Here is a 20,973-nt window from a genome sequence, read left to right on the forward strand (position 1 = left end):
TTAGTTGGCTGCAAATCAGATTTTACATTAAAATTCTGGATTTCTGGCCACCAGTATGCAACACTTCCACAAGGAAGAACTCACCTGGAGCTGGCTCAGTGGTGCCCTTCTTTGAGGGAGACCCAGGCTCTCCAGCGGCCAATCCCTGCCCTCCTGCTTACCTGTACACTTGGTCTTCCTGGCTATGTGCGTTCACATTTAGGAGACTTGCATCACCTCACAAATAGAGGTGAAACCTCACATGAAGAATTACTAAGTGGGGACAACACCCATTTAGATAGATAATATTTATTGGAAAAATCAGTCTTCTCTTTCCTCTAAAGATACTGGGCTCAGACCTGATACACAATTATAGACATCCAGGTGATGCTAGAACAAAAATATCGCACTGACATAATGTTTTATCACTTTCACATTGTTTTCATACGTATTAACTTACTTCAATTAGAAAATCTAGGCAGGTCCATAGTGACTGTCCCTCTCTGTCTTCACTCTAGCTCTGTCACTTGTTCCAGGTCCTGAAAATGGCCTGAATAAATCTAGATCAGTGGCCTTTAGACAGGCAAAATAGAAACTTCTAAGCTAGGAAGCCACTGTTCCTATTAATTTCCAAAATAATTCTCAAAGAGGCATTTCCGTAAGGAGGAAAACATGACCCCAACATATCATAAAACTATCAAAGCAGAATACAATTTAGAATATATAAATTGATTAAAACAAAAATAAAAACCTATGGTATATGACTATATTATAGTCACAAGAAAATTTAAAGGGTGCAAATAATTTAGATTTGTTAATTATTCTCTATTTAAAATGTTGCCTTTATGTTCTTGATTGTTAAAATATTAGACAAGAATCTTTAAATTTCTCTTACATTTCCTCATCTGTAAAATGGAATACGCATAGTACCTGTCTTATAGAGATGTTGGGAGCATTCATATATAATGCTCAGAAAGTGTCTGGTACAGACTAAGGAGCTCAGAAAATATTAGCTGTCTATATTATTATTATTTGGGTGTTTCAAAGAAATTTATCTCCCTTTCCTTCTTCCTTCTCCCAAAAGAAGCTAATCAAATGGATTTATCAAATTCCCATGACCTCTGTCCATTAAATAAAGGTGAACATACTCAGGTGTGGCATACTTTCTTTAACGCTCTCACTAACCTCATGGATTTGAATGTTTAAGTGACTACAGTATCCAGCACAGGAACAGTAAAAATAATAATAAAAAAAAACCCATTGCCACCGAGTTGATTTGGATTCATATCAACCCTATAGGACAGAGTAGAACTGCCCCATAAGGTTTCCAAGGAGTGGCTGGTGGATTGCAACAGCCAACCTTTTGGTTAGCAGATGAGCTCTTAACCACTGCGCCACCAGGGCTCCACAGAAAAAGTACTACTGTACAATTCACTGGCTAGAAGGGCTACATGAAGATACTTGTCTAATTGTTTCACTGTCTACTTGTCTGTCTGCCCCCAAAGACCTGTAAACTCCGGGATGGAAAATTTGCTTAATTCATTTCTGCCCCTCCAGTACCCAGCCCCTTAGTTATAAGTCAGTAAATATCAACAAGTATGTGGTAAACGGGGAGGAGCCCTGGTGGCACAGCAGTTAAGTGCTTGGCTGCCAACCAAAATGTTGATAGTTTAAATCTACCAGCCACTCTGAAGGAGAAAGATGTGGCAGTTAGCTTCTGTAAAGATTACGGCCTGGAAACTCTATGGGGTAGTTCTACTCTGTCCTACCAGGTTGCTATGAGTTGGAATCAACTCAACAGTAAGGGGTTTGGTTTTGGTTTTGGTATGTGATAAATAAATGAATATTCAGACAAGGCAAGAATAATTCAGTAAGATGTCCTTATTTCCCTCGTTGGGATAGTCCTGCCTGCACAAAATCTTAGTTACCCTAGGGACCGACTATTCTGTATGCTATGGTGCTGCCTAGATTCCCCTTCAGGTCCAAGAAATGCATTCTCCCAGCTATTGGGGATGTGGCCTGCTGAGAGCTCACAACTGAATCCTCACTAGGGGCAGCCCGTAGCCAGTGACTGACCAATTACATGGGGACAAAGGCCTGGGCCCCTTGCCTCAACTGGGACAACTCAGAAAAGCCATCCCAGTGCGAGGATTCTGTAGAATTGACAGAGGGCTTTGTTATGACTGCGTCATAACCTAACTTTTCCCTTGGCCCAATCCTGCTTCCCTTACTTCCCAATAAACCTCACAGACACAGATCACCATCTCTGAGTCTGTTTCCTGGGGAATCTTATGGGACACTTTGCAGAAGGATAAGAGTGGGAGGAAGGAGCAAATTCGTTCTTCCTGGAAGCTTCTCATCTCCATGCCTGCATGACTCACTCCCTCACTTTACTCAAGGCTGGTCTCAAATGTCACCATCTCAGAGAGGACTTCTCTGATGGCCCTGTCTAATACTTCCCTGCCATATCAACTGTTAACATATTACCACATTTTATGTCCCTCAGTGTAGTTATCGACATCTGAAATTATCTTGTTCTTTGTTTTCTTACTTCTGGCCTTTTCCCCTGCTTTCCCACCAGGATATAAGCTCCAGATGACACCTAGCTTGCTGTGCTGCTTATCACTATATCCCCAGCTTCTAAATAGTACCCAGCACAATGTAAGCCTTAAAAAATATTTGTTCAATGAATGAACAAGAAGATGCACACATATTCATAGTGAAAAGCACTGGGCTGAGAGTGAGAAACCCTTACTTGTAGCTTTGTTTCTGCCATTTACCAGTTGGGTGACCTTGGCCAAGTCACTTGACCTCTCTGAGCCTCAATTTTCTCATGTACAAAATAAGATGGATGAATGTGATGATTGCTAGGGGTTCTGACAGCTCTAGCATGCTATAATTTTACATGGTTACTCAGTTCAGAATTGTTCTGTCTACAAACTACATGGGAATCATATAATTTTGAGCTGAAAAGGAGCTCCCCAGAGCATCTCACAACATCGATGAGCAAGGACTTCCAGATGCCAATCTCATGATTACACAAATGGTGGAAAGCCTTTCATTTGAGACTCTACATTTATGCGAAGAATATGTTCAACATGGAGGTCATCAAAATTTTCGAGCACTGCGAATTAACCATTCCCCTCTTTCATGTAAATACCATGAAAAGTGTAATCTCTTTCTCAAATCCTGTTCTTGTTGTGTGCCATCGAGTCAATTTTTGACTCATAGCGACCCCATGTGACAGAGTAGAACTGCCCCATAGGGTTTTCTTGGCTTTAATCTTTACAGAAGCAGATTGCCACGTCTTTCTCCTGCAGAACCACTTAGTGGGTTTCAGCACCTAATCGTTGCACCGCCAGGGTTCCTTCCTATGAAGTAATAAGAAAAGCTGGCACTGGGTGAGGCTGCCCAGGCAAAGTCTATGTTCACACGAAGCACTGAGAGCAACACCTGCACAGAGTGCATGCTCAAGGAATGCTGGCTCTTACCACCTATCCCATGTAATCCCAACAACAATCATTTTGCAGTAGGTACTATTATTATCCGTCTTAAAGAGACTGAAGCAGAGAGAGATGACTAATCCACCCAGTGTTAGATAGCTGATCAGGGTGGAGCCCAGACAGTCAGTGTCAGACATTCAGAGTCAGAGCTTTGCCATTTAGCTGCTACACGAGGCTGCTACCCAATAGAGTTATACTCTCTTTTTTAAAAACACGAATACTGGCTTAGAGACAAGTCATTGATATACCCACAACTGGAGGTAAGAACCAAACTTCTCAAACTTTGATGTGCACACGAATCACCTGTGCAATCTGCTTGAAATGCAGATTCTGTTTCAGAAGATCTGGTTGGGTCTGAAAACTGCATTTCTAACTGTTTCCAGGTAATGATGATACTGGCAGTCTGTGGATCAAGCTTTGAGTAGCAAAGATATAACAAAAAACCAAACCCACTGCTGTCAAGTTGATTCCGACTCATGGCGACCCTATAGGACAGAGTAGAACTGCCCCATAGAGTTTCCGAGGAGCACCTGGCAGATTCGAACTGCTGACCTCTTGGTTAACAGCTGTAGCACTTAACCACTACGCCACCAGGGTTTCCAGCAAAGGTATAGAAGATGAAATTCCAGCTAAAAGTCCGAGCCTAGCCTCTAGTCCAGCCCTGGAAAACATTGGTAATGAGGCCATGGCTACATTACTTATAACCTCTTTGGAACACAATGTCTTCATTTACAATATGGAGATGATCCCCCCTGAGCCCTCATGGCACAGTGGTTAAGAGCTCAGCTGCTAACCAAAAGGTCAGCAGTTTGAATTTACCAGCCACTTCTTGGAAATCCTATGGGGCAGTTCTACTCTGTCTTATAAGATCGCAATGAGTCAGAATCGACTCAAGGGCCATTGATTTTGTTGGTTTTATCACGCCTACCACCTGGGGTAGTCATGAAGATCAAATCACAGGGTGCGTGTGAAAGCACATGATAAATCCTAAAACTCATAAGTGAAGGGGCAGGAATTCCCTTGTTTACTGGCCCATTTCCCTCTAGGATATGAGTTTTTGAGGGCTAGAAATGTATATTCTAATCCCTAATCTCTGGCACTTAGTGAGTCATTAGTAAACGCTCAACCAATGTGTCAAACTCCTTAAAGGTTATTTTATTTAATCTTCACCATCTCTGATTCCCATTTTACACATGAAGGAACTGAGAGATTACCTAACACACCCCAAGTCACCCAATCAGTAAATGCTGGGGCCTGGATTTGAACTGATACCTGTATGAGCCCAAAACCCAGGCTGTTTTTACCCTCCACCCCTATTATTCCTCCCACTGAGAGCCCTGCTTGAGCTCTACAGGTAGATCTAGATTTTGCTTCTGCACTGATCACATGGATTTTGGGAGTCCAAATCCTTCTTAGAATAAATGAGGGCCTTGAACTGCGGGGTTTTGGTCTGAGGAGAATTCTACAAATGGAAGTAGAAGCTCTTCGTTTTAAGGGTGGAAAAGGCACAGAAACAATAATCCAGCTAAAATAAACTCAAGTATTCTGTAATGAGACATAAAGCTAGGAGCTTCCTATTATCAGGGCCCCAAAAGCCAATTTCCATAATGTGTGGGTTCAACAAGTTAAAAGGAGCAAATGCTTGGAACAGTGGTTCTCAAAGCAGGGTCCATCAGGGTCTCCAGATGGCTCTTCTGACCACAGTGTTTTGTTCCTGACACTGATTTACAGCTCTAGCATTGGCAGGAAACTTAGAGGTCATCAAGTCCAGCTTCCCACACAAAGCAAAGGCCACATGGGAGGATTGGTTTTTGAGGTCTTAACCAACTATATTTGAGATCCAATGGCTTAGAGAAAGGAAGAAATTAAAGTGAGGGAATATCATTATGTCTATCTGATAGATAAGGAAACAATGCTTGGAGAGGTTGAACCCAGGGCAGTGGACTCCAAAGTCTGTGCCCTTTCCTATGCCTCTAAAGTATTTTTAATTACCATTAACAAAAACAGCAGCAGGATCCTGTAGCCCAAGAAAGAGTTGGGCTTGCTCAAAAGCCAACCCTGAGCACCGTTGGCTTCGTGCATCAGAGTAAACACAGATATCTCACCTGAGGCCAGAGTGATAAAGTGTATAAACAGTGGCTTCACCAAGTCCTTCACATCTGCTGGTGGCACCCAGTGCATGTGGACAATGTGTGAACACAGGGTGTCAACAGTGGGGAATCCAAGATCTGAGGGCAGAAACCGCTTCAGAGAAGATTTCACTGAGCTTTTTAGGCATGGTTGCCTCCCAGCTTGTGAAACAGTAGAGCCACATGCTCCAGATGGGAAAAAATAGGAGAGGGAAGCAGCACTTGACCCAGACTCTACCACTACAGCACCTGGTGCAACCTCAGAAGAACCTGTTCCCCAGTGTCTGCTTTCCTGCCTGTAAGAGCTGGGGCAAGGAAGTCATGAGGGTGAAGGGGCCTCCTGAAACCTGCTGGCTGCTTGTGGCACTTTGCATAACACACCCTCATTTAATCCTCCTCACGAGTGGGTGAAAACAGGCTGGGTGGTGGCTATCTGGAAGACTCATCAGCTTTTTAGATCCTATCAGAACCTCTCTTGCTCCACCTAGAGCCAATTTCTCCTTGCAAGGATGGGGGACATCTTCACAGATACCCCGCACTGTGCTACTCTGCTGGGCCCAAGGTCCGAGTGGACAGCTAGCTCTCTTATGGGGATGTGTGCACAAGCCCTTCCCCAGAAGGCCTTGTCATTGCTGCTGTTCTGTGGGCTCTGTCTGGCTGTCCCTAGCCCTATAAAATAAAACCTAAACCAGTTGCTATCAATAGTTCTACTCTGACACTCATGGTGACCCCATGTGTGTCAGAGTAGAACTATGCTCCATAAGGTTTTCAATACAGATTTCTTGGAAGTAGGTCACTAGGCCTTTCTTCAGAGGTGACTCCAGGTAGACTTGAATCTCCAGTCTTTTGGTTAGCAGCCAAGCACTTTAACCATTTGCACCACCCAGGCACTTCACCCTATAAAATACGGGGACCAAAATACAGTTTTCATCACCATCTGGCACTTCCTCTGGCACATCAAGTATTCAGTATTGTTGCCTATGACTAGCAATGATAGTGTTAAGTGTCTGACTCAGGGTTGAGGAAACAGCTCCCCAGTCTTCTGGCACAAGACAGTTATGTGGGGCTTCTCCATAAAGGCATGATTAGAATTCCAGTGGTGGGATTCATCAATTCACTCATTCACTAAGAATCTGTTGAGTGCTAGGCACTATGTGGGGATTCAGCAGTGGACAAAACAGACACACATGCCCACCTTCATGGAGCTTACATTCTAGTGGAAGAGGTAGACAAGCAAACAAAAACATCATAATGTATCAGGTAGTGATAAATGTTCTAGAAAAAATAATAAAGAAGGTAAGAGAATAAAAGTGTTTGGGAATATTACTCGAGATGGGATGGCCAGGGAATTCGTTCCAGGCAGAGGTAATGGAAGGAAGTGGGAATGTGCTTGGTGTTTCTGAGGAACAAGAAGGCCAGTGCGGCTAAAGGACAGTGATCATGGAGGAAGGGTAGGAAGTGAAGCTGGAGCAGCTGGTCAACCTCGATCATTGGGTCATGGTGAGGACTCTGGATTTCATTCTAAGCACTATGAGACCACTGAAGGGTTCTGAGCAGGACAGTGACACCATCAGATTTGCATGGCTTTGCGACCAGAATAGCTGATTCCCAGAATGTGAGTCTCTAGGAAATCTAGAGAGATTAAAGAAACCCTTAGTAACTTATTTTGAAAATATTAGTTTGATCCTATAGAATTTGAAGAAAAAAGTTCATTTCTGCTCCTCCATGTCTAACCTCAGAAGGACTGATGGAGAAAATCAATGGTAAACTCAGACTCAAAAGATGCAGAGAGAATGGGAAGCAGATCACACCAATATCCCTCCAGGCAGCAGTTCTCCTCCCTGGGGTGATTTTGATCCAGAAGCTCTGGGTGAGGCCCCAGGAAATGCTCCTTAACAAGCACGCTCAATGGATGGTGGACAAGGCAGTGGACCCTGGGCACACTTAGGAAGTAGCACTAAAGATAAGTCACTAGAGATAGAGTGGAGCCCTGGTGGTGCAGTTGGATAGAGCATAATGCAAATAAAAGATTATTTTCTCTGTTCCTCATTCTTTCACAAAAATAAGCTGTTAACCTAATCTGCTGTGTTAGCTGCTGCCTCTTTACCTGACACTTGTCTTTCTAGATTACCAGATAGCTCATGAACCAGCAAGTCCATGAACCTGATGCCTGCCATGTCCTCAGGGGCCACAGCACCTGAACTGCCAGGTTTTGAGACAGGCAATCCTCTGGCCATGACTAGGCCAAGAATATACGCACAGGCCAAAGACAATGACCTACAAGGGAGACGCCCAGGACTCCAGCAGCCTGAGCAAAGCCTGGCCTGAGCCTTTGCCCTGAAGACCTGCTCTGTGGTAGACCAGACAATCCAAGCAGACTCTCCTCATTGAGAAGATTGGGGTATGTATCCCAGCGAGTGAAGAAGGCAGCAGGAGTGGCTGCAGGAGTAGCAGAGGGACAGGCAAAGAGTGCAGCTAGGTCGAGACCATGGAGAAGTCGACAGCATGGGGAGATGCTCTGATCATGAGCACTGGTGATGCCTCCAGGATGGTGGGGAACATGCTGTGGTTCTCTCAGGGGCCCAGCTGTGTAACTGCCATGATAGTTTTCTGGACTTTCTCACCTCCCATATCCTTACAGTCAACTCCAATAACAAGACAATCTGAGCGTGTTTCTCTGCTCTCTGCAGCAAGAAAGAGCCTAAGAACTGAGATCAGTGGACTGATTCCCACACCACCCTAAACTCTTGGGGTCTTAGCCCAATCTTTGTTTATTTCTAGTGTTGGCCTCTGAAGATAATTCACAAGAGTCAAAAAGAATGTGGAACAATGTGACTGGCACACCACACCTAGGAGTCATCCTGGCGTTTTTTATTCCCATCCTAGCCGTGTCCAAACCACCAGTAAATTCCTGTTGGCTCTACTTGCAAAGTATATCCCAACTCCAACAGCTTTCTCCATTGCCAATGCCAAGCCCTAGTCCAAGCCACCATCATCTCAGGCTTGAATTACTGCAAAAGTATAGCATGGTCTCCTGTACTTCTACTCTTGCCCCCCTAAAATCCATCCCCATACAGGTCATCATGTCCCTCCCTTACTTAGAAGGGAACATTCCAAGGGCTCCCCAATATCAAACCCTCACCAAAGTCTACAAAAGACTATAGGATCTGGCGCTTGCCCACCTCTTCATCCTCACCTCCTCCCACCCTTCCTCCTGGTTTCATTGGGCTCTAGCCCAATGGCCTTCTTTTTGCTCTGCAAACACAACAAACTTATTCCTGTCTCTGGGATTTTGCACCTGCTCTTTCTACTGCTTGGGATGTTCTTCTCCACACATCCACATGAATGCCCCCTTCTCGTCATTTATGTCATGTCTCAAATGTCACTTCTTCAGAGAAGCCTTCCCTATCACTCTGGTGAAAGCAGCTCCCAATTTACTCAATCACATTTTGCTCTCTTATCTTCTTCGTGGCACCTGTCAGCCCCTGACATGCCCTTATTCACTTGTTTTGTGTTTACTGCCTGTATCCTATTCTAAAATACAAGAATTACAGGCAGGGAGGAGAGCGTTCTTATCCTGTGTGCCCTCAGCCCTGGGACAATGCCTGCTACCCACAGGTGCTCAATGACTTATTTGTCGCCTGCCTGACTACTATTTATCCCATGTTCCCACCGACTCTGGGATTCTGGGTGGCCTCTGCCAGTTGTGTCTCTCACTCTGCCTTCTACCATGGTCACTCTCTCAGGTGGAGCACGTTCCTCTCTGTCCTAGGTAGGCCCAGGCTAAACCTAAATGCATCTAATGCAGACATTTAAAAATACCTTTGCTACAGGAGACCATGTTGAAGCTCTTTCTTTCAATGCACACAAAGATGTGGAATTCTGCCCCTTGGACACAGCTGGCCTGTGAGCTCCTTGCTTTCTCACCCACTCTCAGACCCCACTGCACTGCTGTCGGGACGCTTGGCTGCCTTGCATTTGCTGTAGTCAGCCTCAGGTCTGGTCTCCCTTTCCCTCCCAAGCTATACTGTCTGATCTTTACTCTTAAATGACACCCTAAATTTTTTAGGATCCTCTTTCTAATTTGTTCAGGACATTCTGCATTTATGACTGTCTTCCTAGGGAGGCGCCATCTCCCTGTGTGAAGAGCATGGGCTCTTACTTCTCTGAGCCTCGGTTTCCTCATCTGTAAAATGGGATCGCTAACAGCAATCTTGCCAAGCGTAGAGATTAAGTGACATGATGAGGTGAAGGACTTTGCCTGGTGCCTGGTACATAGTGGGCACTCAATGCATAGTGGCTGAAAGGGGCAAGTGCATAAAACTGACAAATCTCAACCAGTCCACGAAACAAAAACAGCACCAAAACAAAATGGAATTAAGGTTCAAAACGGCATCTGATCCTAGAGCAGAAATTCCACTGTTTGCTTATACTGGACCAGCTGACAACTAGACTAAGTTATCTTCTCTGAAAATGGTGCCAAGGATTTGGGGAGGAGCCAGGAATGGATCAATCAGAAATCTGCCAATCCACAATATCCATCAGACAACTTGCTCTGTGACTTGGTCAAGTTTTCTACCTCTCTGGATCTACATTTCTTGGTCTGTCACAAAGGGGAGCTCACCTTGACCTGTGATGTCTTCACTCTGTATTTTAGGACCTACGGCGGCGAATGAGGTGGCGCCCCATGAAAGTCTCTGGCCTCTTTCTCTCCCTGCCCCCAATCCAAAGCAGCTCCCCTCTTATCGGTTCTATATATCAAGGGTCTATAAAAATTTTCCTTTGAAGAGGAGGTTCTGGTGGTTTAAGAACCATTGAAACCACTAGTCCTGATAATTCCTGAGATTCCTTTCAGCTGTAAAGTCCTGAGACCCCAGTGCTCACTTTCATGTCCTGAACACAGACAGGGGTCCTCTGCAGCAGACACTGGCCTCAGCTTAGACACCACTCCTTCAGCAAGACTTCTCTGGCCCTGGAGAGGGCAAGAACTACCTTTGGGCACACCCATGGCACCCTCCTCCCTGGCTTGCTCATAGAGGGTTCCAGGGGATAGGGCTAATGAATCGTAGGGCCCAGAGCATGATCACCCTGGCAGGGGCAGATGGTGATGCTCTGAGCATGTAAGTACCCATGAGAGTGGGAGCAAGAGAGAACGGAGCACCCACGCAGCACTCACAGCTCTGGTTAAGAGCCCCACCTGAGGGTGAGTGGACCCGCTCTGAGTGAAATGTAGGCTGACTTTGTGACACACAGTTTTAGCAGAGGATTTCACGTGACTTCTTTCTAATCAAGGAGGGAAACGGCGCCCTGTCTGCCTCCCTTAGTTTTGTAAACACCTGGTAACCATCCTGGATGCAAATGATCCTATGCAAACATTTAAAACATTCACACCCTCCTTCTCTTCTTTCAATCTTGGGCAGGTCTAAAGCTGCACTGTCCAATATGGTAGCCACTAGCGCATACGACTGTTTAAACTGAAATGAAATAAAATCGAAAACCCAGTTTCTCAGTAGCAGCACTAGCCACATTTCAAGCACTCAAGAGCCACATGTGGCTGGTGGCTACCATGTAGTATGTCCCAGCCACAGAACATTCCCATCATCATAGAAAGTTCTATTGGACAGCAGTGCCTAGAATTGGCTGGGAAAGCTGAGCCCAGCTCTCTCCACACCACTTTCTATTAATTAGCTCACCACAGGCCCCACCTCTCTTTTCCTATTTCCTAAAGGGCCCTATCCAGACCCCACAATCTCATATAACCCTCTCCTTCCCTCCCAGACACCCCAGGCCATAGGATCCTTCAGACATGAACCTCTAGGTAGTGATGCCCACAGTCTCATCAGATCCCTGCCCACTCCAGTGAGCCAGCCACTGGATCAAGATAGCACTGAGGGAGCTTGCACTGGCACGGGCACCCTGGGCTGGTGGGGCTGCCCAGGAAGGAACTAGGAGACTCAGGTGGGGCCTGAAAATTCCACAACTTTCTCTCTTTTGAATTCTAAAACAATATCAGAAGGGTTCGCAGAAAGCAACAAGCCCCAGGCGACCCAGTCAGTGGTTAAACAGCGGAGCCTGATAGCTTACTTTATTAACTTGCTAAATCAAAGGGCTGTTAAAGTCTCTGTCCGGTAATAAAACGCAGGAAGGAGCTGAATCACCCACCTATTAGTGGCGGCATTGGCGCAGTTAATGGATGTGGCCTGGCTGGCTCCTGCCGAACGGCAACAAAACCAGCCCTGCATTTCCACCCACAAACTCTTCCACTTCTTCCGCCCCTTCCCGGGGCCTGCACAACTCACCTGCCCACACAGACCTGCCTTTTGATGAAGGTTCCATCAAAATCTGTTTGTGGTGGGCTTTTTTTTTTTTTTTTTTTTAACAAATACACCCAGAATTTTCCCTTTCAAATTCACTCCCATCCAATTCCTCCAGGATCTCACCCCAACCCCAAACAAAAACAAACAAATCAGACGTCTGAAATTCCAGAGTTTATTGAATCAATTCTTTAAAGAAGCAGGACCAAGCATTTACAAGGCATTCAAGCAGGTGGAAAGCCCACAGAGCCAAATCTATGGAACACTGGTAGGCCGGTCGTGGAGCACCATTGGTGCAGAGGGACAGGCCTGCTCCCCACCACAGAGTCAGGAGTGGCCTATTCCCTTCACCCCACCTTCCCACTGTCCCTCAGGGCACTTTCTCCTGCTGCTTTAAGATGGGAAAAACAATTTACCAGCAGTTCCACTTTTTCAATGTATTGAATTCTCTGAGCCTCAGTATCCTCACATGTAAATAATGGCTCCCATAGGAGCTTTCTACTAGGACCTAATAAGGTAAGATACGTAGAGTTTGATACATTATAAATGCCCTATTAATGTCTCTTGTCGTGATGATTATGAATAGTGTGCCTAGCATATAGTAAGCACTCAATAAATAATAAGAATTTTTATTATTCCTAAACAGCTAGCAAAACCAGGTCCCCTATTATAACCCCAAACCAAATCCGTTGTCGCCAAGTTGATTAGGACTCATGGCGGCCCCACTGCGTCAGGGTAGAACTACACTCCAAAGGGTTTTCAATGGCTACGATCCTTCCGAAGTAGGTCACCACGGCTTTCTTCCTAGATGTCACTGGTTGGATCAAACCACCAATCTTTCGGTTACTAGCCGATCGTTTGACCGTTTGTGCCACCCAGGGACTCCTACTCATTATAAAGAAGCTCATTATGGCAGATTCAATTCTACAACCATCCAAATTACATCCCTGAGAATATTAGGGATATTCAGCAAAGAAAGACTGAGTTGGAATCCCCACTAGTGTTAAAAACAGGATCCACAAAGCCACGCAGAGCCACGGCTTGGCCATTCATTCCCTACTGTCCCATTACTGGTCTCTCATAAAGACCATTGATTTATCACTGCACTAGGATAGAATTCTTCGACCAGGAGATTCTGTTCCATTACCCTCCGCCTCATTCGCAGGCAGCCTCTGAGGCTTCATCGTACCCCTGAGGGAGTCTTGGTGGAAAACTCTCCATGTGGCCCTGCAGCGATATGTCTTGACTCCCAAAGCTCAGACATGCCAAAAATCCTGAAGAAGGAACCCAGCATGAGTTCATCCTTCCTTCCAAGAAGAAAAGAAAACAGAAGGGAAGAAAAGGGAGAGGCCTTCATTCTTGTCCTCACCTGTGGTGGTGAAGTTCCTTTTCCTTTGCTTCTGAGATCTGCCAATCTGGTGGCCATTTTGCCCCACCCTCCTTGCTAGAGTGCCAGAAGGGTACTAAGACCACCACCTTCTTCTTCATTTGCGATTACATCTCTGGCTAGGATCTGTCCATGTGACACTGACCTGGGGTGACCTCAAGATCTAACTTCCGTAGCTTTCTAGAATGGAGTTTCGGCATGGGGAGGATTTTTTTGTTTTCTAGTAAGGCTTTTCTTATGCTCAAAAGCATCCTGGAGATTGTTGCTATGAGGACAGGAAGGAAGGATGCAGACATTCAGATAGGAAGTCAGCCCTTTTTTCTCCTTTACAGAGCACCCCTCCTTCTTCCCAGAGCAGAGAGCTGATGAAATGCTACGAGTGGGCACACACAGTGCAGAGCAAATCCCAAATTTCCTGGCATCTGTGCCTTTCCAGATGACTGCATGGATACACTCCATAACACATTGTTAAAGTGATAATTAGTGATAGACTTGTTATGAATATTCCAAATAAAATTTCTCTCCATAACAGTTGATGGAGACAAAGGGCATCGCATGGAATGTAAGAAGTAAAAGAGGGATTTTTGTATTTTAAAAAAAAAAAAGGAGGGATTGGGAGAATAGCGTAAATCAGAAGTTAATTTAAACAAATGAAGCATCTCAGAATCCATTCCCAACAGAGGGTCCAGGGGCCTGGATGGGCGTGTATAATGCAGAGAGAACACAACACCCCCATAGTTCCCAGTTAGGGAGCAGAAGCTAAATTATGGAAACCACTTTTCTGTTGCCCTGTGGAACAACAGCTGAGAATGCGAAGGATGGGTAGTTTAAGGAAAAGCTGAGGAAACACTGAAGAATAAGCAAGAAAGTTACTACAACGAAGGTGACTCACTCTTTAAGAGTGCAAGAGAAAAGGTTTCTCTTCACGCTTAGCACTTCCCCCTTAAATGAAATCGCTGAAGGCCCTGGCTCTACCCCCACAACCTTTTACACACACTCTGATTTTTAAATTCCCAGCGATTTTGGTCCACATGGAGCAACAGGGATGCCAATGGCACACCCCCTTTCCTCCCCGTTGCCTAACTCTCCAAGGCAGATGAAAGACTCCGGGCTTCCAAACTGATGACAGTCGAAAGGGGAGGGCACCTCTGAAGCCAGAAAAAAAGGATACCCAGACCCCACCATGACTACCTCCACTACAGACTGAGAATTGGCCCAGCTAAGGGGCATGGAGAAAAACAACCCTTTAACAGCGTCAAGGGAACACCACAGGGAAAACGACAAGGAGAGGACCGCTGTCAAGAGTGTTCCTCTAGCTCCTCTGCTATCATCAGGGATTCTAAACTTAGATGGAATATTCTGTTTCAAGGGCGAAGCTAAGCTCTTCCAGACCAAGAGAGAAAATCAGGCAGCCACGCATATTATCAGGCACACAGAGTCTCCCACAGGCAGGAGCCTCCCCAGCCTCCCCTGTGGTACTGTTCTTGTGTGTCTTTGAGTCGGTTTTGACTCATAGCGACCCTGTAGGACAGAGTAGAACTGCCCTGTAGGGTTTCCTAGACTGCAGTCTTTACAGGAGCAGATCAGTCAGGTCTTCTCTCAAGTGGAGCCACTGGTGGGTTTGAACCGCTGACCTTTCGTGTAGCAGCCGAATGCTTAACCATTGTGTCCAGCACACCTCCCCATATTTACTAGCCTTAAATGCCCACCTGACGCCACATCCCACACTAACTGCTTAGATGGTGGCAGAGTCCATGAGCCACAGTGATGGGGACAGTCCACAAACCATCTGAGTCAACCCTTTCATTTTCTAAAAGAGACGACCGAGGACCAGAGAGACTGAATAATGTGCCCAATACAAAAAGCTTGAAAACAAGCAACAGGATTACTTTAAAATCTAAGACCCTGAGTCTCAGTCTTGCCTTCCTACTACAATAATAGCCCCCTGCTTCTTTCCTTATTGGGACTACATTATCCAAACTGCAGAATTATCTTGGAAGGAGTGAAATTGAACATCAGGATCAAAATTCAGAGAAAAAGAAAACTAACAGCTAATGGAGAATAATTTCAGCATTGCAAAACGCACCAGGCTGACCTGGGCTTCTTCAGGACCTGAGGGAGGCCAGCCACGGTGCAGAGGCCACCTGTGAGCTGCAAGGCAGGGCAGCCTGTCGGGTGGGGGGTACTGGCAACTGCCAGGCCTTGCTCTTCTGCCGCAGGGCCTTTACACAGCCTCTTCCCTGCTGGGTGTTCGTTCACCAGATATGCACAGGGCTCACTCTCTCATCTCCTTCCAGTCTGTGGTCATATGTCAATGAAATCTACCCTGATCACTCACTTTAAAATTGTCCCCTGACATTCTCCAGCTGCACCCTACTGATTTTTCCCTATAGCACTTATCACATTCAAATACATTATATACCAAAACACACCTGTTGCCATCAAGTTGATTCTGACTCATAGTGACCCATAAGGCAGAGTAGAACTGTCCCATAGGGTTTTCAAGGAGTGGCTGGTGGATTGGAACTGCCAACCTTTTGGTTAGTTGCCAAACACTTAACTTTGCCACCAGGGCCCCAACACACTATAGAATATGCTATGTAAGTTAATTTATTTTTATTGTCTCCATCTCTCATTTTTAAATAATATTCAGGAAGGAGGACAAGGTATTTCATCATTTGTTTCCTTCCTCTATCCCCTGGGTCTAGAATAGTGTCTGGCACATAATAGGTGCTCAATCAATTCTGGTTGGATGCGTAGATGGATGAATAAATGAATGAATTTTTGTTCTTTCCCTTTGTTTCTCTTTCCTTCACTCCATTCCTGAGCAACAGCCACCTACTCACCTCCTAGTTACACACACACACACACACACACACACACATACACACTTTTTATCTATTTCTTCTTCCTCCAGCTGTACCCCAGGCCTTCTACCAGGACTAACAGGGACAGTTTAGTCTGAACTTGGAACATACAGAGGTAATAATATGCCACGTCCTTCATTAAAAACTCAGACTTTATATACCTACATGGTTTTACATGCATAAAGTCCTCCAGAAGAATATTCAAGAAATTGGAAGCACTGGGTATCTTCAGGGAACTAGGTGGCTGGTGCATACAGACTTTTCACTCTATATGCTTTCATACCATTTTAATCTTGAACTATATGGATGCAGTTATTGAACTTGCTTAATTAAAAAATAAATGTTGGGAAAAAAACTCATGTATTCCACAGCTCTTGTCCTCAGCACCATCTTAATACAGTTTTTTCAGGGTAAAGGTCACTAAAATGCTGCTAGCCCTGGGTCAGGAGGGTGAAATAGGTGACAGCTCTTTTCTCTGGTTCCCAAATCCTCTGAAACATCACTTCTACAATGAAATATTTGAAAAAGTTTTCTACCAAAAGGAAGAATATGAATGAATGCAAATTTGTCTACATATATAAAACATTGAGACTTTGTTTCAATTCATGAATCCCTTCACCTTTAATTTTGCTTACTCCCATTTGGATTTTACGTTTAACAGATTTCAGAATAAGTTATATAAAATGGTGCCAGAGTCTCTGAAGGTACAAATGAAAGACACGAACAATGTTTTCAGGGGGCTTATATCCAAGGAGGATGACCATCAGTAAGCAAGCCTCACAGTCGAAGGAATTCACTCTAAAATATTGTGTGCTGTCAAGTTGATTCTGACCCAGAGTGACCCTATGTGACAGGGTAGAACTGTCCCATAGGGCTTGCTAGGCTGTATTCTTTATGAGACCATGTCGCCAGATCTATTCTTCTGCAGAGTGGCTGGTGAGTTCAAACTGCTGATCTTTCAGTTAGGAGCCAAGTGCTTACCCACTGTACCACCAGGGCTCCCTTTCTAAAATGTTATATCTGATTAATGGGCCAATGGATATGTATGGAGTCCCTGGGAGGCACAAGTGGTTAAGTGCTAGACTACTAACCGAAAGACTGGCAGTTGAAATCCACCCAGAGGCACCTTGGAAGAAAGCCTGGCAATCTACTTCTGAAAGATCACAGCCACTGAAACCCTAGAGTGTGCAGTTCTGCTCTGGGGTTATCATGAGTTGGAATCAATTTGATGGCCACTGTTTTTTTCTAGTTTGGATATGTATGTGTTTCCCCTTGGATTTTCAAAATATTCCAAATTTTCTGTCCTGAGCTGTGTTTCTGAACTTATATGTTTCCTCTTATTATACTATGGAGTAAACATTTGTGATTAGTCTTTTGCCTTCTCTAGGTTGTGATCTTCCTAAGCACGTATTATCATGCTCACAGTAAAATGGGGAGGGCTCCTTTCAGAAAGGATAGAATCCTGTTTAATTCATCTTTGTATTTTCAGCCTCCAGCCTGGCACCTTGCAATAGTGCCTACTCCATGACTGTGTAATGAATGAACTAATGACTAGTTGTCAATTCAATGAAGAGTCGCTAGAGATGCCTGTACACCAAACCCAAAGAGATACCACTATTCACTTATTCACCTGCTTATCTCATCTGTCATTCCTGGGTATGCTCTGTTCTAGGCATTGGAAAGAAGGCCAGAGCTACCCAAGTGCAGATACACAAAGGATCTAAGAAAGGGCATGTGTGGTCCTCCCCGTGGCCGAGTTCTAATGCATTTCAATACCAAGCAGTTACTGCTGGTTCCATACTTGGAGGTCTTTGTAACCTTGTTAACTGTCCTTTGATCCCTCTTCTAGGCATTATGCCTTAAACAAATAATTGTAGAAAGATTAAACTAGAGTCACGTCCATTAACCCAGAACCCAGTGCCGTCGAGTTGATTCCGGCTCATAGCGATCCTATAGAACAGAGTAGAACTGCCCCATAGAGTTTCCACGGAAACTCACGTCCATTAATGCTATTTAAAATAGAGAAAAGTTGGAAACAACCTAAACATCAAACCATATGAGATTAGGTAATAAACTATGGCATATCTATATAATTGAGTACTTACATTACAATTGCTGTAGAACTGTGCTTGTTGATATAGAAAGCTGTGCATAAGTCATTAAATAAGAAAAGAGTGTTATCAAAGAATATATATGATATTGTGACATTACTGTTACATTTGTGCATGAGTGTGTGTGTGTGTTTGTGTATTAGATACAATATGCCAGAAAGGGAACTGGAAGACTTCAACACAGGTTCAATGGTTGTCTTTGAGTTAAGCAGGATTTGGGTATAGTTTCTTTTCTTTTTTTTTTTTTGTCTATATTTCTGATGTTTTTGTAACAAGCACGTCCTTCTTTGCAGTAAGGAAAAATAGCAAAGTTTTTTTCAACTGAAAAAAGAAAAGAAAACTATGCTGAGTCAGGACAGGAACTAAAAAGTTATGAGAATCAGACAACTCTTACAGAACCCTGAGGTAAGGGCTGACGTTCTTGAAAGCTACTTTCTGCCAGTGATGGAGTTGCACTCTAATGGCCTTGTAACTTTGGAAGATGTCACTTCTATCAGACCACGCTTTCTCTCACACATCCAGCCAAAGCACAACCAAAGTACATTGCCACATACATGGTCCTCACCGAGAGAGGGCAGAGTCACTGCTGCATGAGTCTTGACCTGGTAGGAGACGATAGGGTGAAGGAGACACAAGGATTGGATCAGGAGACATATGGCCAGGCCAGGTAACATCTGTCAGAAGTGGACCCCCTTTCCCAAATGAAACAGGTGTGATGTGAATTTGGCTACTTCTGAGGAATAGGAATGTGCAGAGGTGTTTTTAAGCTAAAGTGACCCAGTTTCAGGTAAGACAGTTTAATCTAGAACTTAGAGGGAGAAAAATTTAACATTTTCTCATAGGGAAGGTGAACCAGAACTACCACAGCTGAAATAGGAATAGTATGTTTAAAGGTAGATATGAGATTTTCCAAGTCCCGGGAGGAATGGCATCCAGGTATGATGGAATCCAACAGAAGTGGGAAGGTCTCTTCTCACAATATCCATTGGCACAACTGATAGTAATTCAATCGACAGTTTTCTCAGTATTGCTCTGAAGCTTTGGACATGTGTTGTTTCCTTGGCTTCTCTGGGCCTTGTTCCAGCTTTTGCAGTTGCAAAGTAGGAAAGACCCCGTCATGTTGTCTCCTGTTTAGTGGGTCCTGGGATGGATTGCTCAGGAACTGATGTGGGTAGCTCTTGGTCATTGCTGGTATCTGTGAACAGGGAGAGTGCTTATCACAATTGAACTCTGCTATTCTCCTATTTTCATTGTGTCAATAATGGACAGAAACAAGATAAGGAGGATGGAATGGGTAGTGGGTGGAATCCAACAGAAAACTTGGAGATGGAAGAAGGCAAGAGGTTAACAAGGGTAGAAAGGTCAGTAGAATGGCAGGAGGAAGGACCCAGGGATGGAATGACATCATTGGAGATGAAATAATACAGAAATGGGCAGAAGGTGTGAGCCAAAAGGTAAGGCCAGCTTGGGCCAAAGTGCTCATATTGCTCGGCATGCCCTTGTCATCTCCTGCTCTGCCCATATGTCTTCCATTCTTTGCCTTCTGGCCCAGCCCAGCCCCACCCCCCAAACCTTATGTACTCCTAACTCTGCCCTCTTCTAAGCCCTATCAGAGAAATAAACTTACTTCTGCCCCTGTTGGGCCTGCAGGCCTCTGGCTCCAGCTTTCTCCTCTGTGCTCCTGTTGGTGTGTGAGCAACCCCTTCAAGCACTGGTTTCCTCAGCCTCTGGCGTGGATTGGAATCTGTGCTTTCAGGATCACCTTTACCTCCCATTCTTCGGGAAGGTGTCAGGATGTTTTGTCCCTCAACTGGACAAGATCCAGCAGGAGTGGGAGATGCAGGGCCAAATCCAGGACACCAGACTGAGAGGGACAGGAAGGGGAAACATGGGACAGTCCTGGGTGATGTGGACCATCGGTTGCCTCATTTCAGTTTTATGAGAGGACATTCAGACACAGGAAACCAAGCTGCATCAGAACTCTAAATTCAGCATACAGCAGGATCACCATGTTACTTTTTATTTGGGACCCAAAACCTTTCATCATCACTGGGCTTCACAACCCAGGTGCAAGCAGATCTATCTACGAAATACTCACAGACTCAGGAAAGTCCCATGCTTGAAACAAGCATGAAACTAACCATAATCAACAATTGCTGTACTTAAGTAGGCCTCTGTGGAAGCAAATCCAGTAGTACGCTCAATCATGACTTCCTCCAGGATGAGGTCTCCCCGTTGGTAATAATGCTCTCCTCCAAGTAGTGCCTCAATGGAGTAGTGGACTGCGACATGATACCAGCATAGGCCGGGAGCCTTCCCTCTGCTTTACAACCACAGGACTGTTCACCAAGCTGACATGGATGAACATAACCATTCGTTGTGGCCCTGAGAGACTGCAATGTAATAACCCGCCACTGGTAGTCTCGAATCTTGCAGCACATACTCTACACTAGCAGTTCTCAGTCTTTAGAGTGTACCAGAATCACTTAGAGGCCTCGCAAAAGCAGACTTTTGGATCACACCCTCAGAATTTCTGACTCGGTGAAGGGTGAAAAGCTATATTTCTATCAAGTTTCCAGATGTTGCTGGCCCAGGGACCACACCTTGAGAACCACTGGACTAATCCAAGAAAGTTCAATTCTCATGAGCCTCTGGGTAGCCTTGAACCACCAGCCTTCCAGTT

At 44.8% G+C, this 20,973-nt stretch overlaps 1 long non-coding RNA gene across 3 annotated transcripts in view; it reads right to left on the reverse strand.

Moving 5' to 3' along the window:
• Window positions 1-20,973, reverse strand: part of LOC126072968 (uncharacterized) — a 318,089-nt gene that overhangs the window by 211,059 nt on the left and 86,057 nt on the right. Inside the window, exons 2-3 of one of the 3 annotated variants that reach the window (XR_007516622.1) lie at window positions 19,918-20,154; window positions 769-19,485 (exon numbers count right to left, since the gene is read on the reverse strand). The exons of the other annotated variants lie outside the window; for them this stretch is intronic. This is a non-coding gene — a long non-coding RNA (uncharacterized LOC126072968). Of the gene's footprint in view, window positions 1-768; window positions 19,486-19,917; window positions 20,155-20,973 lie in introns of those variants that run through there. 3 annotated transcript variants of the gene reach the window in all.

Source organism: Elephas maximus, chromosome 3 (assembly GCF_024166365.1).
Source record: "Elephas maximus indicus isolate mEleMax1 chromosome 3, mEleMax1 primary haplotype, whole genome shotgun sequence".
NCBI lineage: Eukaryota > Metazoa > Chordata > Mammalia > Proboscidea > Elephantidae > Elephas > Elephas maximus.